Source organism: Solanum lycopersicum, chromosome 9, assembly GCF_036512215.1.
Source record: "Solanum lycopersicum chromosome 9, SLM_r2.1".
Classification (NCBI taxonomy): Eukaryota; Viridiplantae; Streptophyta; class Magnoliopsida; order Solanales; family Solanaceae; genus Solanum; species Solanum lycopersicum.
In genome coordinates this window covers 24,949,150-24,968,301 of record NC_090808.1, presented here as the reverse complement: position 1 = coordinate 24,968,301, position 19,152 = coordinate 24,949,150, and the positions used below count along the sequence as shown (strand labels likewise).

At 29.0% G+C, this 19,152-nt stretch overlaps 1 long non-coding RNA gene across 1 annotated transcript; it reads left to right on the top strand.

The window, feature by feature from the left end:
- The first annotated feature begins 12,321 nt into the window (after window positions 1-12,321).
- On the top strand, window positions 12,322-15,278 carry LOC104649175 (uncharacterized). Its single transcript, XR_743128.4, has 5 exons — window positions 12,322-12,483; window positions 12,556-12,675; window positions 13,564-13,624; window positions 14,448-14,537; window positions 15,019-15,278. It is a non-coding gene; the product is annotated as an uncharacterized lncRNA (long non-coding RNA).
- The last annotated feature ends 3,874 nt before the right edge of the window (window positions 15,279-19,152 follow it).

The window sequence follows — 19,152 nt, the reverse complement described above, 5'->3', positions numbered from 1 at the left end:
TCACTTATTTCTTGGAAATCAAAGAAAAAAATCTCCATCTCCTTGTCATTTCACTACAACAAAAATGATATTCAGCTACGAAATTCTTAACTACGCTACAAAATTCGTCACTATTTGTTCATTTTTTGTGATAGAAATGAGTTTTTGTCTGTAAATATATGAGCCTAACTATTGGTGACAAAACACAAAAGTTCGTGGTAGAATTTTGTCCTTTAAAGTTTCCCACCAAAAAATATTTTGGCGCCATTTAGTAAGTATTATTAATGATGAACTTTAAGTTATTAGAGACAATTTTTTTTGACTTTAATAATTTTGCTAAGTTGTGACAAACTATATTTTGTCCTCAAATTAGTTCTGTTTTGTGAACGAAAAAGTATCGTCATAAATAAGATGTTACATTTGTGACAAACTAATGTTTGTAGTCAAACAACTTATGTTTTAGGGACAAAAAATATATTTATTTGTAACCTTAATCATTGTCGCTAATATTATACATAACTAGTGACGTTTAATCTATCTTCTTTAATTAATTAACGATTTGGATACACAAATTCGTCACAAAATAAGTTATGTGTTAGATTTTTTTTCTTAAATAACACAATCACATGATTGAGCAATGCAATAGAGGTTTGTACAATGAAAGAATACTGTTATACCAACACAAAAGTTCTTGTTGATATACTTGACAAAGTTTCTCATGTCTTTTTTAAGCTTTGAGGATCTCTATTTATTATACTTAATTACTCATTTTAATTTGTGTAATCTATTTTAATTGATACATAGTTAAAGAAAGTAAAATTGATATCTGAATCATTTGGTTAAATAATTTAAAAGAGGTATGACCAATACGGCTCCGATAACTAATATAAACTTAGATTGTAATAGAAATTGTATTTCGAAGTTCAAAAAAGACTACTACACTATCAGTAGCAACATGAATAAAATGAAGTAGAAACCATGTCAACAATGCAGTAACGAATAGCAATCATTGTCAATAATGCAAAAAAATAAAATAAAAATAGCTACAACTGCCAATCTCATAGAACACAACCACCACAAGCAACCATTTTGTATAGAATGCAACAACCAACATCCATGTTCAATCACCAACCGTTGTCCACAAAGAAACAAACAACTATGACTGCAACAATGAACAACAACCATTGACAGGATTATAATAACCACGGGCAAGAATGTAAGGAAGAGCGATAGCTACTGCCAAAAAACCAATAGTACGAAAAAATTGAGAAAATGCTAGATGATATAAACTGGTTTTCTAAAGATAGATTCTACCTAAATACATTAAAGGATACTGTTTTTCTAACATTCTCAATCCCCTATTTAATAGTAGATGAAAATACTTTCTGTAGTGATTCTTTACAAAACCATTCCCTGCTTGACATGCCCCATTCTAGTGATGTAGAACACTTTTCATGTAAGAGTCAGACGATGATGATCAAGAAGAAGAACAACAAGAAGGATAAAGAAGTTAAAAGGGAGAGAATACATACATGATACGAAATGGAGATGCACTTTTCACAATCAATGGAAGGTTAAATTATCAAATCATTGTCGTCGTCATCATAATTTGTCTCATTATGTTCATCTTTATTAATACGTTTAGTACCTTCATTTCTCTCAAGATCACTACTGTAATCTACTAGTGTCATCATCTTGATCTGAATCTTCTGTAATGTAGTCAACTCCATGTCCTGTTTGATATCCCATTTTGACTAAACTGAAATCTAAAATAGTCGAATCCCCATCACCTCTATGTAACTGGTTTAGGACATCCTCAATATCATTGTCAATCACCCTACTTTCAACTGAAACATCTTGATACACATCATCATTAGTAAAACAGAATTCATCACTTTCCACATCAGAATTTTAAAAATCTCTAGGACATTATATATATGCCTATCTTGAAATTTTTGCACAATTCGCCAATTCCCTCCTAATTTTGGATCATTTATATAAAAAACCATGCTTCACTTGTGTGGCTAGTACAAAAGAATCATGTTCATACACAAAATCTCTTTACATTAACACTGGTAAAATTGTTATCTTTCTGCATACCTGTATTCTTGTGAAGATCAAACCACTTGCATTTAAATAAGACAACTCGATTATCATCAACATACTGTAACTCAATGATGTCAACTATTATACCATAAAAGTTAATCACCTTATTTTCATGATAGCCTTCAACAACTACGCCACTATTTTTGCATTTGCATAATTCATCACGACTTTGAATATCATACCTAACACCATTAACAATACAACCAGGACATTTTCTTCCACACAAATCAGGTTCCATTGCCAAAGGATATAATTTCTTGAGGGATATTGTTTTATCCTTATAACACAATTGCATATTCTACAATGAAAAAGTATTTCATTCAATCAATAATGAAAAAAATTTAAAACTTAGACACAAACAAAGTTATCATCTTAGAAAATCATTTACTTTTCTTTTGAACCATTGAGGAAATTGTTCTCTATGTTTCTCTTTTATATTCTCAACACCTTGCTTTATCAAATCATTTTCATGTTCTCTGCATGTCAGAAGATAAACTATTCATACGTGACTAAAAATAACAAAATATGAATGTAAATAAATAAAAAAAAAACCTTACTTTGGAAAAGGTTCTACTTCTTCACAATTATTCATCACATACCATCGAACCATATCAAAGTCTTTCTTTGGTAATGCATCATGAACTCCTTTGAATGGTCTAACATTATCAGAAAATATGTCTAAAACATGTTCATCTGTCTTACTAGATCCATCATCGTTTCGATCTTCACGATTGAATCTGGACTCAATCTCACTAAGATATATAGAGAAAAATGTCAGACATTCATCAATAATATAACCTTCTGCAATAGAACCTTATGGTCGTGCCTTGTTTTGCACATAATGATTGAGTTTGCATAAAAAACTCTTAATTTTATACATCCAATGATATTATACCGGTCCCCCATTCATAGCCTCTCGTGGTAAATGCACAACCAAATGTACCATGACATAAAAAAAAAGGAGGTGGAAAGATCATCTCAAGATTACATAATACAATCATTATATCCTTTCTTGTTTTAAGTCATCCATTTTCAATGTCTTACAACATAATCTTTGGAAGAAATGACCCAACTCAATCAATTCTAAAGAAACATCTTTATTTCTATAACCACGAAAAAATATAGGCAACAATCGCTGCAACAAAACATGATAGTCATGACTTTTGAGTTTAGTTATCTGACCACCACCCTCACTTACACAACTAAACATATTTGAAGCTTAACCATCAGGAAATTTAACAGATTTCAAAAATGCCCAAAATAGTTTTTTTTTCTTTTTTGGCATATTAACAAGCAAATGGCATCGTATAACCAGAGTCATCATGTTGCAACTATTGTTATTTTCTTATGCCCATATCCTCAAGATTTTGTCTTGATTTATATGTGTCCTTAGATTTTCCATCAATATTCAATAATGTTCCTAAAACACTTTCACAAATGTTCTTTTCTATGTGCATGACATCCAGATTATTTGGTAACTTAAAGTCTTTTCCAGTATGGTAACTCAAAAGAAATACTTTTCTTCACCCAATTCAACTCTGAAGGAGAAGTTTTCTTTTCTTACAATTTGAGTATTTTCCTGTCACATAAGTACTAAGCAAATCCAATTGTTGTAAAACATCATCTCGTGAGAGCACTTTTGGTTTTAATTTGTTTTCAATCTTTCCATTAAACTTCTTGCTTCTTCTCCATTTGTGACTAGGTTCAAGATAGCAACGGTGATTCATGTAACAAATTTTATTTCTTATATTTTTTGAAGGTGCATCTTTATTGCAAGTAGGACATGCCATGTATCCTTTAGTGCTCCATCCAGACAAATTACCTAATACAAAAAAGGATAATTTAAAAAAAAAAAGCAATGTTCTAACTGAATTTTAAAAAACAGAGAAATAGAAACAAAAATTACAGAGCAATGTATGAAGCCACACTTACCATAAGCCGGAAAGTCATTTATGGTCCATAAAACAGCAACATGCATCTGGAAGCACTTTCCTGTAGACGCATCAAATGTCTCTACTCCACCACTCCATAACTATTTCAATTCATCAATCAAAGGCCTCAAGTAAACATCAATATCCTTTCCAAGTGCTTGAGGACCAGGGATAAGTAGTGACATAATCATAAATGGATCCTTAAAGCATTTCCAAGGAGGAAGACTATAAGGAAATAAAATTACAAGTCACATGCTATAAGTTGTGCTCATGTTACCAAATGGATTGAAACCATCAGTTGCAAGTCCAAGTCTTACGTTACGTGGTTCTTCTGTAAACCATATATGAGTCTTATCAAACTCTTTCCAAGTCATAGAGTCAACTGGATGCCTTAACACATTGGTATCTTGTACATATTTTTCTTTATGCCACCTCATATCTGTGCTTGTTTTTGTAGACATAAATAATCTTTGAATTCTCGGCTTTAATGGAAAATATCGCAAAACTTTACGAGGTATCTTTTTACCTTTTTACTTATCAATTTTCCACCTGGAAGTACCACAATGAGGACATTTTTGTTTATCTTTAAATTCATTCCAATAAAGTACACAATCATACTTGCAAGCATGGATTGAAGTGTATCCTAATCCCAAACCTTGCAGCATACATTTTGCATCATAATGCGACTTTGGAAGAGTCTCACCGTCAGGTAATGCATCTCGTAGCAACTCCAACAACATATTAAAGGACTTGTTACTCCATTGATTGTACACTTTCAAGTGTAGTAATTTCACAAGAAATGAAAGCTTGGAGAATTTCTTATATCCTGGATACAATTCACTTTCAGCTTCTTTTAACAAAACTTCAAAATTCTTTGCTTCACTCTTGCTCAAATTATCACATGATTTATCATTAATTGTATACTCCACAAGATTGAATTTTGATCTTTCACTAATTTCTGCTAACATGACTTGAATATCATTATTGTTGACATGTTTTTCATTTATCCTTTCCTCTTTTTCATCATCATTGTAAAGTGTTGTATAATCATCTCTCATTTGAGTTTGTTGTCCATGGTAGTTCCAGTGGATATAATCTTTCTTCAATCCTTTCAACAACAAGTGGTCATACACTACATCTTGTGTTTACAAATTTATATTCAAACAATCATCACACAGACATCGAATTTTAGAGTTTTGATCAAAGCGAGACCGAACAAATTGCATAAAAGATTAGACTCCCTCAACATATATTTTAGAGAACTTTGGAGAATTTATCCATCCTTTGTCCATTATAAACTGAAAATATGCATAATCACATACTAATTAAACGTTATAAAAGGGTCAAGTATTCATTATCAATACAGTGAAATTAATCTTTAAAGTTCTTGACGTTCTGTACGGATAATTACTGGTTCAAGTTAAAAGGGAACATGGATGGATAAAATACCAATTAACATTAAGAGGAAGGACAAATACTTACTTGAACGCTAGTGAGGCTGAGGTAATTCCAAAAGTCTCAACTAAAATTTGTACAAAGGTGGGTCATTGGAAGGTGGACAACCGAGCTTCTTAACATGTGGTATTTCTAATGAACGTTGGCAGGAAGTGTATCAAAAATTTTGGTATTTAATTTTATTAAATTACAATAGAAAATCCTATTAGGTATTTAATACTCACTCCTCCCCTTTACTCGAGGTCCCTTCTCGATTTTTTTTCATGTATAAACACGCTACCTTATTTACAACAAATCGACATTTAGGAACCACGTTAGGGAACGCAAAGCGTACTTATAACTATATAGAGTGTTTCATACCACGTTTATCTAAATTCACTCCTCCCCTTTAGTCGAGCTACCTTCTCATTTTTTTATATATCAACACGATACAATTTTTATATATAAATTATATGCATCATGTTTAATTAAGGAACACTTACACTCGTCATGTGCTATCTAAAACGTCTAACAATATTATTTTCATCAAATCGATATTTTAGAATCACGTTGGGGCAAGACGTACTTAAAGTTATATAGAGTGTTGTATCCCACGTTTCTCCAAATTCACTCCTCCCTTTAGTTGAGCTACCTTCTCGATTTTTCATATATAAATATCATACATTCTTATATAAAAATTATATGCCTCATGTTTAATTAAGGAAGACTTACACTCGTCATGTGCTATCAAAATCGTCTAACAATCTTATTCTAAACAAATCGATATTTTGAAACGACGTTGGGGCATGCAAAGCGTAACCACATTTCTTTAAACTCAATCCTCCCCTTTAGTGGAGCTACCTTCACAATTTTTTATATATAAACACGAGACATTTTTTATATATAAACTATATGTCTCATGTTTAATTAAGGAAGACTTACACTCGTGATCATGTGCTATCTAAAACGTCTAACAATCTTATTTTCATCTAATCGACATATTGGAATCACGTTGGGTCAAGACATACTTATAGCTATATAGAGTGTTTCATCCCACGTTTCTCCAAATTCAGTCCTCCTCTTTAGTCGAGCTACCTTCTCGATTTTTTATATATAAACACGATACATTCTTATATATAAATTATATGTCTCATGTTTAATTAAGGAAGACTTACACTCGTCATGTGCTATCAAAAACGTCTAACAATCTTATTTTCAACAAATCGACATTTTGGAACGACGTTGGGGCACGCAAAGCGTACTTATAACTATATAGAGTGTTTCATACCACATTTTTCTAAACTCACTCATCCCCTTTAGTCGGCTATCTTCTCAATTTTTTATATATCAACAATACAATTTTTATATATAAATCATATGTCTCATATTTAATTAAGGAACACTTACACTCGTCATGTTCTATATAATCACAACACATTTTTTAAAATAAATTAGATGCCCCATTTTTTAAATAAATCATACAGATAGTTAAATTTATTTTTGAAGTGTTACTTTTATTGCATAAATCTATACATTAAATAGGGTGTGAGATTTTTTTCTATTTCTTTTGTTATTTAATTTTTACCTATTAATGTTTTAAATAATCTGTAAATTAAACCTAACTATTATGATTTTTTCCCAGAGAAATCACGCTACAATTTTCAAAAAAAGCTTCTCGTCTTCCTCTGTTTTGGGGGCTTCAAATAGATTGCAAATTCCCAAAAAAAAATGAATCAACATTGCACTAAAAAAATTGAAGTTTTGGCGCTTATATTTCGAAAATATCCATCTATACATATATATATATATATATATATACATACATACATACATACACACACACACACACACACACACACATATATATATATATATATAAATATATAAATTCCCACAAAAAAATGAATCAACATTGCACTAAAAAAATGAAGTTTTGGCGCTTATATTTTGAAAATATCCATCTATACATACATACATACATACATACATACATACATACATACATACATACACACATACATACATACATACATATATATATATATATATGTATGTATGTATGTATATATATATATATATATATATATAGAGAGAGAGAGAGAGAGAGAGAGAGAGAGAGATGAAAAGAATGATCTCACAGTGAAGAAGGATTCAAGATCAGATTGAAGGCACGAACTAGGTATGAACGATTTTGTTTTTGTTCGCCTGAACGATGTTGAGTACATAAACCATCAAGAAACAAAAATTCATATACAAAGTTAGGTATTATGATTCATGTATGAATGATTTTGTTCATACCGTTCTTTCTAAAGTTGTTAAATATTTTGCTTTTCTTTCGATTTAAATTTTTGTTCAACGTCGATCTCGTTGTCTTTTACAAGTTGTATGGCTTTTGGAATAATTTCAGTTTGATTTTATATCATGTGAGTTTCAACTATTGACTTGATATTTGTATAGTTGAAAAGACTCACTCAAAAACAGGAGCGAGCCATGTCACCTAGAGGACGTGTCTATAAGGAAAAAACAGTAACTGAGAAAACTGTTACAACTACTGAACATGGTGATGTATCAAATACATGTACTCTGACTAATAACACAGGTAATATATCTTCTTATACTAATTAATAGATATCTATATTATATAAACTCAGATGTCCATTCATGATTATAGAGACCTTGCACGCCTAGACTTATGTTAAAAAAATATCCATTCAAGATTACAGAGACCTTGATTGCCTTGACAAATACAAATCTATATTATATATACTCAGATGCATATACAAATATTTTAAACATATTTTTCTACTCAGATGATACAACAAGAATTAAGAATGATCGAGGAAAAACAAGGGGAAAAGGTCTAAAAAAACTGAAGAGAACTTTGGGGAAAAAGATGGTGATAGAGATCCCACTTGGTAAGGAGAGGCTAGTTAAGGCGGACCAGTCATCAAAAATATCGAATAAGTTGGAATAATTGCACGAAACTGTCTTGCGGTTCCAAACAAGTGGAAGGAACTTACAACAGAGGAAAAAGATTCCGCTCTATTTAGGTGTAACATAAGATTTCTGTACTTCTTAATCTAGTATCGTCATAACATTTAGTGTTTGATTTTTATTTTTATGTTTGTCCCTTTGGAAATATACTTTTTTAGGAGAAGTTTGAAAATAATTTGGACGAACGTTACGTCAAAGATAGTTGTGAAGACATCCTCAAAAATAGGAATCGACAATGGCGTTATAAATTAAAAAAGTTATTTGACAGTGCACGTTCTGAGGAAGATGCTCGTAAAATAGAAGTGGAAGAACTAACCTCTGAGAATTGGAATAGGCTTTGCGACATGTGGTGTTATCCAAAACATAAGGTGACTCATATTCAAAAAAATACACATAATATTTATTTCACGCAGGATTTCTTTTTAGAAACGATGTCAGGTAAACAAGGTCAATCGATCAAAGCTCAAATGTAATCATTTCATGGGATCAAAAACATTTGTAGCTGCATGTGCTGAAATTGTAAGCTTTAGTTTTTTTTATTTTCTCGCTAGTGGTAATTTAGTGTTGAAACTATTGTGAATATCGTCTTTTATGAACATGTACCAAATTTTTTTATGTTTCTTACTTTGTGGAAGAGACTACTTCATTGTCCTCCTATGAGATAAATTTTTTATTTTATTTTATAGGGTGAACAACTTGAAGGGGTAGAACCCGATAGAATTGAGTTCTACAAAAACGCCCACTACTCAGTTGTAAAGGATTGATCATCTCAACACGCTGAACTAACTATGTAAGAAAATAAGTATTTTAATCACATATGTAATATACTTTACTCTATGTTTATCATAATTTCAAACAAACATACTTTCTTCGAGAATAGCATGAATGATTTAAAAGCTATATATACTTCGGGAGGAGAGTCTTCAATGACTATTGATGAAATTGTGGATGCTATACTTGGTGCAAAATCGGGATACATAAAAGGTCTTGGTTATGGTCCGAAACCTGATACTACTCGAGCAACTCAAAGAAAGCGGCCGAGTTAGAAGACTCACCTAAAAAGGTGAAGGAGGAAGCTGCGACTGTCCAACATGATTTACAGAAACGATTAAATGCAGCAGAAGTCGTGGTAGAAAACCAACAGTCTCAAATAACAACTCTAAACTCACAATTGGAAGTTGTATTGGCACGTGAAGATGATATTTTGAAACAAGTGCAGCAGTTTATGAGCTCATCACCATCAAGGTTAGACATAGTACACTTTAAACTATAACAATTTCATTACAACTTGTTTAACTAATATATAACTATGTTTCATTTTCTTGATACATCGATCAATGAACTTTCTCAAGTTATCACTTCAGGTACAATAATAACTATGCTTCTTCAAGGATGATTGTGTTTCAATTTTATTCTGTTAGCTTTCTCCTATAAGAAAAAATATTATATACACTCTTGAATGTAATTTACTGGAAAAATGATCTTATTCCCTCAATTACACTTTTAAAATTCAACACAGGTTGTATGAGTAATCTAATTGTAAATGTTTTATGCTTAAATTACCTTATATGTGACATAAATCTTAAATTTTTGTTTACACAGGTTGTGAAAGATGAAAATCAGGACGAACTATTATAGAAGTGCTTTTGCAATGATATTTTTGACAAGCAACCTCAATTTTATTACTTTGTTTCTTTTTTGCAAGTTTAGTATATCTAAGTTACATTTTTCTTTAAGGCGTATGTAATGAGATATCATCTCATGAATGTTATTTTAGTTGTTCTTAGTTAATATATGATGCTGTTTAATGAAGATTTTTTTGTTATCTTTTTTCTTTCAGTATATTATTAACTTTTAGCAATGATTTTCTTGTACATTTTAAGACGATCACATTTTATTCATAAAAAGCATGACATTTGATAGCAAAGAATAAAATTTGTCCCAAAATATCCTACGGATTACCTACAAATTCTTTGTATTTTATGACGATTGCAATCATCGCTAACTATGCCAATTTCTAGAGACAAATTTATTTTGTTGGTAAAAGTATTTTCTTATTGACGATGTGATATTTTTAGCTACAAAAGGACAAGAAAGTAGCGTTGTCACTAATTATAGTTAGTGACAAAATGATAATGTGTATCTAGTGACAAATTTATTTTGTTGGTAAAAGTAATTTCTTAATGACGATGTTATATTATTTAGCTACGAAATGACAAGAAAGTATCGTTGTCACTAATTATAATTAGTGACAAAACGATAATGTGTATGTAGTTACAAATTTATTTCGTTGGTAAAAATAGTTTCTTAGTGACGATTTGATATTATTTAGCTACACAATGGCAAGAAAGTAGCATTGTCATTAATTATTATAATTAGTGACAAAACGATAATGTGTATGTAAAAGGTAGTACTTAGTGACAAAATAATATTTATTCAATGACGATATATATATATGATTAGATACAAAATAAATCATCACTAATTCAAATAAATAACTAGTGACGCAATCATTGACGTCACCATTATAACTTCTTTAGTGACGAAACAATGTTATTACCTAAGAAAATTAATTCTATAAAAACTCACGTTTGTCATGAATCGAATGCATTTAGGGGTGAAATTTTTTTTCGTAGACAATTCAGGCCTAATTTATGACAAAACAATAATTCGTCTCAATATACATTTAGTGACCCATGCTTTAGGGACGAAAGGTTGACAAATATTTTCTTGTCACAAAAGTCTTTTTGTGACGATATATGAATTTAAAATGAAAAAATATTTTGACTCAAATAATCAAATTTGTTGCAATGTCATATAGATACATGAGGCATCTCGTAGCTGAGTTGACTTGACTGACTCGTCTCCTTACTGATTTATCAATTTCACCGTCTCTTCGTGTTCTGATTCATTCAGACAGCCAAGTTGCAATTCATATTGCACGCAATCCGATTTTTCATGAGCGGACAAAACATGTTGAGCTTGATTGCCATTCGGCTGGGCTCATATTTTATCTTTTGTTCCTTCTAAAGATCAAATCGCTGATATCTTTACCAAATCTCTCCCGGACCACAACATATTAAGTAACTTTCCAAGCTAGGTTTCACTTCGATTCCCTCCATATTGAGGGGAATCTTGAAATACAATCCTCTAGTTCATTAATATCTATTGACAGATCAATTGAGAAGAAGAAGGCTAGAAAGTTCAAGAACACAAATTGTGTATGTCGAAGAGAACGTTGTTGAAAAGAACAGGAAAGACCAACATGATTCATAGGCCACACAAGTCAGTCAAATAAGTTTGGGTTTAACAGTAATACAACTAGAAAAAAATACAACCCTTCTTTAGCATGGTAAGAGAATAATTCTGTAGGTTTTGTTATTATGATAGCCAATAGAATAGAGATAATTGTATAAATTTCTTATTTATATATTATATATCTATATATTACTCTTCTTAGTATATATATTATATAATCCGGGAAGGATAAGGACGAACACAACAACAAATATTTGTACAAAAAGCAACATAAGTTGTACTTTTAAAATAACAATAGTGTAAGGTGTATTGTCAATGTGGACATATGTAATTGGATAGCTGGTTGCTCTTCTATTATAGGAAAAAAAAAAGATACATGTATTCTATAATTCAAAGTGAACCCGTTATTTTTACCTTTTTAGAACACGTGCAAATACTGCATATCTGCTAATTGTAATTTTTTTAATAAACGTTGAGAAAGTTACGTTATAAATTTGACATTCTTTTATTAGTAAATGGACACGTGTATTGTTTTTGTTACATGCAACAATAGCTATGCAATAATAACATTATCACTTTTATTCTCTTTCTCCTTAACAAGAAATTCTCAAGAAATTTATGTCTCATCTTCTTCTACAATTTCATCTGTTTTATTTGTTGGAGTTCTTTTTTCTTGCATTTCGATTGAATTTTTGTGGTCTAATAATTTGCCAAGATATATTTTTGATGTTTGTATTAGAAGTAAAGTTTATTTAAGCTTAAGAAACGAAGGATTAATTGGGTAATTTCCTATGTTTTTTACTTTCTATGCTATTTTTCTAACGATTTTGAAGTTTTTCGTTTCTATTTGCAGTAGCCAGATTGAATATTGTCCAATCGACATTGTCCTACTTGATTGAGTTCACCATGAAGAACCATCGAAAATAATATGCTGAAAAGGAGGGAAAGTCAACAAGAAATTTGACAACTATGAGTATCTTCTTTCCCATTGAATGTTACTTTTTCTCTCTCTCTCAATGAAATAATAATAAGAATAAGCAAAGGTTGAATCGGAAAATATATTTCTGCAAACAAAAGCACAAAAAATTTAGAATTAGACACCAATTATGCAATAGAAAATTCCAACTCCATGAGCGTTTTATATCAACTATTTACACCTTAATAGGATATGAATTACCATAAGCTTTTGTGTTCTTACAAACCAAAACGTGAGCAATACATTGTAAATCGAAGTCGTCATTAATAACAAGGGGTGATTTTCCTTGTTTTTTTTTTGTTTTTTTTAAGCAATAAACAAGGATGACATAGTTTGTGTACATCTATTCAAGATTTGATCAACTTATTCCATAACTTTGGATTGAACATGTGGTGTATCTAACGCTCAGAGCCTCAAATGATCAAGAAGGAAATTAGTTCTTATCATTCCGTAAAAATACAAGAGACAATAACATTTTTTTATATTGTAGCTGATGCATTTCATCTATTTGAAGAACATGAAAATTCTATCAAAATAATTAATCACAAGTGTTAACATGAGTTTGTAGAAGATATATTTTAGCCAAGCTTCTAACTCCAATTCCCATTGTAGAAGATACAATAACATGCAATTAAGTAATGTACTTCCAATTCTTTCTGTTCCTCCTTTTGCTCAATAATTCCTTTCCTCTAAAGGACATTAAAGTGCACAGAGCAGCTGTAGGATTAGTGAGAATTAAGAAGCATAAATTGAACTTTGTTGGTTATTTCACACTTCCTTTTATCAATTCTTTTTTCAATGTGGTACTCTACGAATAGTTTATTTTTTAGATTAAATTTAGCTTCAAATCATGACATAAAAATTTATGGTATGTAAATTTTTTAGGCAAAGTTTTGTGCAAAAGGTGTGTAAAGATGATGAAAAATTAGAGATACATGGGAGGAATGTAAGTTCTAATATTTTATTTTTATCAACTTTATTGGTTTTAGTTGCATGTGTTCTTTAATCAATACCTTAATTCCCGTCAATTATTATGACGAATTCTATTGCATTTGAAAAGAAAAACTTTTGAAAACAAATTTTAACATCAGTTAATTATATTTTTTGAATACAGTAAAATTGTTCTCTAAAGTAGGACAATCAGTTGATTAATTCAGGACCATAGTCTTATAAAATTTCATCCCTTTGTAATTGAATGAAATACACACCGTGAAGACATTTAATTATCATAATATTTGATGACTAGTAGACAACATTTTTTGAAATTCAAATCTTGATACTTCTCTTTTCAATTAAGGTAGAAATAAATATATAAAAGGGTTTCTGTAGGTTTAAAAGAATATATAAAATAAAATGTTCAACAATGTGATGCTTATATATATTAATCGAGCCCCCTATCCTTCTTGCTACTTAGGTCCCTGATCAGAAGCTGTTCTAGCGAGGTGTTATATAGTGTTGATAGAGTACTTCTAAACCCAATTGTCATTAACAAAAACTCTATCCAACCTCATCCAGATATTTTTACCACGTCTCCGGTTATTACACCAAATGTATTTGGATTCTATAAATGTCATGTCATTCATTCCACAAGAGTCTATACCAAGAGTTTTCCTTCTTTTTGTGCTTTTGAGATAGATATATAAATTTTACTGTACTAATTAAAATTTGCTAAGATGAGGTATATTTTATATTCTATTTTTATCGTTTTGAGTATTGATTATCTGATTGATATTTTGACTTTATTTTTCTGTTGATTGGCATTGCTTAAGGATTTGATTTGGGAACTAATGACTTCAATGATGTCTGTCACTGTAAGAAGTTTAGATGAAATCAAAGTCCCGCCTCTGTTGGTGGTCAAGGTATACATTACAACTATTTTCTAGAGTTCAATTGATGTAACTGACTTGGTGTAAGATAGTTCTTTGAATGAAGTAAAAATAAGATGGAATGGTGGATGAATTTGTAGAAATAAATTTTGTAAGAAGAAAAGATTTAGGTCTGACATTTGGAACAAATGTGGTGGGGGAATCAAACTTATGGATATTTGATATTTTTTCTGTTAGTGTTTTCTCAATAATATAATTACTCTTTTTGCATCATCTTCTTCACGTTTGCTATTTTATCTGAATTCAGTGTTGTCGGTATAGCTTGACTACATTATATTTAAGATGATGAGAGAGATATGTAGGTGCAGTACTGGTGCAGTGATATTGATCTCCACTTTGTTGCTTATTTATTATGAGCTTCATTAAGAGAGATCAATTATGGTACAATATCATATTATTTCTTCACTTTGCTAGCATTGATAAGTTGACTTAACCTCTTCTCTATTTTTGATAGATTTTGCTTAAGCATTCTCTGGGGAAGAGACAGTTGGATTTTGCTCATGTCAAGAAGTCAAGTGAAGTGTACGAGTGACTTATGGATATAAGTGAATGGTATTATGATAGTATTTCAATTTCAAAACTATGAATAAGCTATAGTGTAATAGATTGTGCCACTTGCAGTATATATTTTTGCACCGTTTCCATCTATACATTTTCTTATTAGATGTATGTTGTAGTCATTGCCCCCATTTTAGTAACAATTACATGCAGAAATTTATTGTTGGGCTTAGCACGGGCCATGCCCTTTTAGTAATGCATAAACAGACAATAAAATTTTCCAAATCAGTCTCTATATTTACAAATACATATTTGTATATATATCTTTTTTAGTTTAAGCGTCAAAATTTGAACCATATCATTAATATCAATGCATAACTTGTTCATCAATTAAATGATTTCTTTAAGATTTGAAATTAAATATTTTTCCAAATGTTTCAATTTATATGACTTATATGTTTATACTTAATTTTAATTTTTTTTTATCATTGATGAAAATGATTTATAAAACACAAACATCTGTAAGTTATTAAATAACAAAATCTTCTAAAGTCTTTTTGCTTAAACTTTGTTACCAATTTATATGACTTATATGTTTATATTTAATTTTAATTTTTTTTATCATTGATGAAAATAATTTATAAAACACAAACATCTAAGTTATTTAATAACAAAATCTTCTAAAGTCTTTTTGCTTAAACTTTGTTACCAAGTCAAAGCTATATACTGGAATAAATTAGTAATAATCTTTTACAAATAATTTTAAAATATAAAAGAATATATTAATCTCTTCTCTAGAAGCTGATGTCCCTTCTGTCGGTGAAGCAGATCAGCGGCTTCCAGATGCACAGCTAGGACTGTACTTTCTTTTTGTTGTTGTTCTGTTCTGCTAAAAGTTAAAAAATGCAAAATGTTTCCAAATTATTTCGCAAATATTCATGGTGACATAATACTTCACTATCTTACTGAAATTGTTACTCTTTTACTCTTTTAAAATATTTTTTTTTAAATTTGTTATTTTATTATGTCAAAGCTAAAATTAACTTTTTCTATTCTATCTTCAATATTAATTATTTATTTCAGCAAATAAATTTATAAGATTTAGGATTACATCAATTATTATAAATATTATCATGTATAAAGTAAGTGAAGTAGTAAATAGTTGTAGGTGGATCATGCAAAAGACGATTGAATATTTCTTTTTACCATTGAATGGTTGCATTGTAACAATAATAAATTAACAAAAATAAGGTGTACACATTAGCAGAATAATTATACTTCTTTCGTCTCAAATTAATGAACATCTTATTAAAAATATTTAATTTATATTATTTAATTATTTATTAAATTATAATAGAATTAATTAATTTTTTTCATTTCGTCCCTATAATTAGTATGACTTTAAGAAGTTCAAATGAAATTTGCAGATCTAAGAATTATTTTAAGAGACTAATTAATAGGAACAAATGACCATAATTAAGTTAATCAATTCATTAATAATTTTTTGATTACCACGTAAAAAAATACACATCTAACATGGGATGGAAAGAGCAAATAATACTCTCTTCGTCAAATAATAGTTATCCATTTTATGAAATTAATAAATATTTTTATATATAATTTTTAATTTATCAATGTAATGTATTTATTATATTTAAAAGGTAAAATAGTAACACTAATTTTTTATGTATAATTTTTTAAAAGGAAAAATTATTTTGATTAGAGAAATATTTTACCTATATTATTTTTATAAAAGATATTTTTAATTTTAGTACATGTTAATTAAAAAATAAAAAAGATTACTAAAAAATTTTTTGATGAAGAAATACTATTAGGCGGAAGAAATATGATTTGAGTAAATGGCCGACAATGATTAAGAATAATATTTCAAATTCCATAGACATTTGTGCTCCTGTTATTATAGTACTGATTATTAAATTTAAAAAGTACATGGGTATACCACAAATTAAGGGTGTATAAATAATTGTGAAGATTTATCGTTTAATTAATGGAACCAACAAGCGAGTAAACATTTTTTTATGTAGGAATTACATCACCTCTACTTGAATTCTGTGTCTATAATTCTCAAATCTCAATATTCAACTTCTCCTTGGAGACTGCACAAGAATAGGCAACCTATAAACTTGCATATTACTAGTATTGTTTTTCCTCTTTATTTTTACTTATTTAATATATTATTTTAAAATATTTAATAATATTTCTTTAAAATATATAAAGTTAATGCTTAACTTATACTATTAAATATTGTTATTTAATTTTTAATATCTAAATAATTTACTTTTTAAATAACATATTAATAAATTTATTTTAATCATTTATTATATTTTAATTCACGTGTTAACTCAATAATGTACGTATATATAATAATGAACATATATATAAATAGGCGACGGAAACAATTGATGATTGATGTTACCTGCTTTTGATCAAGGATATTCTTTATATTTACATAATTTTGATGCTTTAACAAAATTCTACCTCACTATTTTACAAAGGATCAAGTGATTTTCAGCCACTTAAAGTTATCAACGTATTTTATTTAGATATTTTAATTAATTAGGATTAATATTTATTAAATACTTACATTATTTAAAAGAGAAGTACTAAATGATCAGAAAATATTTTAAATTACAATATTTTTTTATTTTAAAATAAATCGATCTTTTTTCTATTTTTAAAAATTATTAAAAATAAAAGGATAAATATATCTTTAAAAAGTAAAATTACATGGGAAAAATCTCATTCTGATCAAATTCTAATCAAATTTTTTGATTAAAAAGATTTTTCCTATTTAAAATATGTGTCTATTAAATATAAATTGCGGACATGACAGAAAAATTTTTCTTACACTTTCCATTCGCGCGTGATGCAATGTGAAACTATATTTATTTCATTTTTTTAAAAAACCCACTATTTTTTTTTTAAAAAAGCCTCCCAAGCTCCCTCAGTCGTCTTCTTCACTTGCATCTTGTGCAACTTTTTTATAATTTTAAAAAACTGATTGGATCTGCAAAAAGAAAGAACATAAAAGATTTTTGGACATTCAACCAAAAACTTAAGCCAACGTCAACTCCATTTCCAAGCATCTCTAAACAAATATTATCATTCAAATTAAAATATAAACTCATTTAACGTATAAAAAATTATATAAAATTATATGTGTTTTCTTGATTTTTTTTACAGTCGATTTTGAAATGATTATCCATTAACAATTTCACTTCTTCATCACTCTAGTACGAGTCTCTCTCTATATCTTTCTCTCACGTATTATGTATGAAATTTATTTATATTTTAAAAAATTAAATCTGTAACTAAGTTGCTAAGATGTTGAGTTTTGTGGTTTGGAAAAGAAATGGTGTAGGGAAGAGAAGATGAAGATGAAAGGGATGGGGTAGCGTGGGGTAGGGGTTAGGGTAGAAAATGTATTTGAAATAATTTTTACTTTTAAATTTAAATATTATTCTTCTATAATTTTTGGGGCCCACTTATCATATGTCTTTTTTCCATCAATTATTTTGCCATGTCATCGAGAGTGTATCTCAAATACCTTACATTTTTTTTGTTGATTATTAAAAAATGCCTCATAAAAATAAGTTTGTATTGATAAAAATGTTCCGTTAGTAATAGTTTTAGTTGAGATGACTAAATGAATATGTTGATAACTTTGAGACATCATTGATGATTTAAGCCTTTTATAAATGTTAGAAACCATTAATTCATCGTGTCCTATTATCGCCTTCGCTGGGTCCCTTTTTAGAAGTTTAGTATGTTCTAAATTATTTTTGAAAATATTTTATTTTTATTTATTTAATTATAAATTAAGACAAAGAAGATAATAAATATTTTGTAAAATTATATAAAAAATATTACAAATCATAATAATTAATAATAGAGAATAATATAAAGTTATTTTTGAACTTATCTCAAAAAAACGTTACACGCTTAAACTATCATGACAACCTATTACATACCTTTACTATCTATAAATGATTTTTTACCCCTTAAAACTGACGTGACAAAAGATTAAAAATAAATTAAAAGCGCGTTTAACAAAAAATAAAGTAAATAA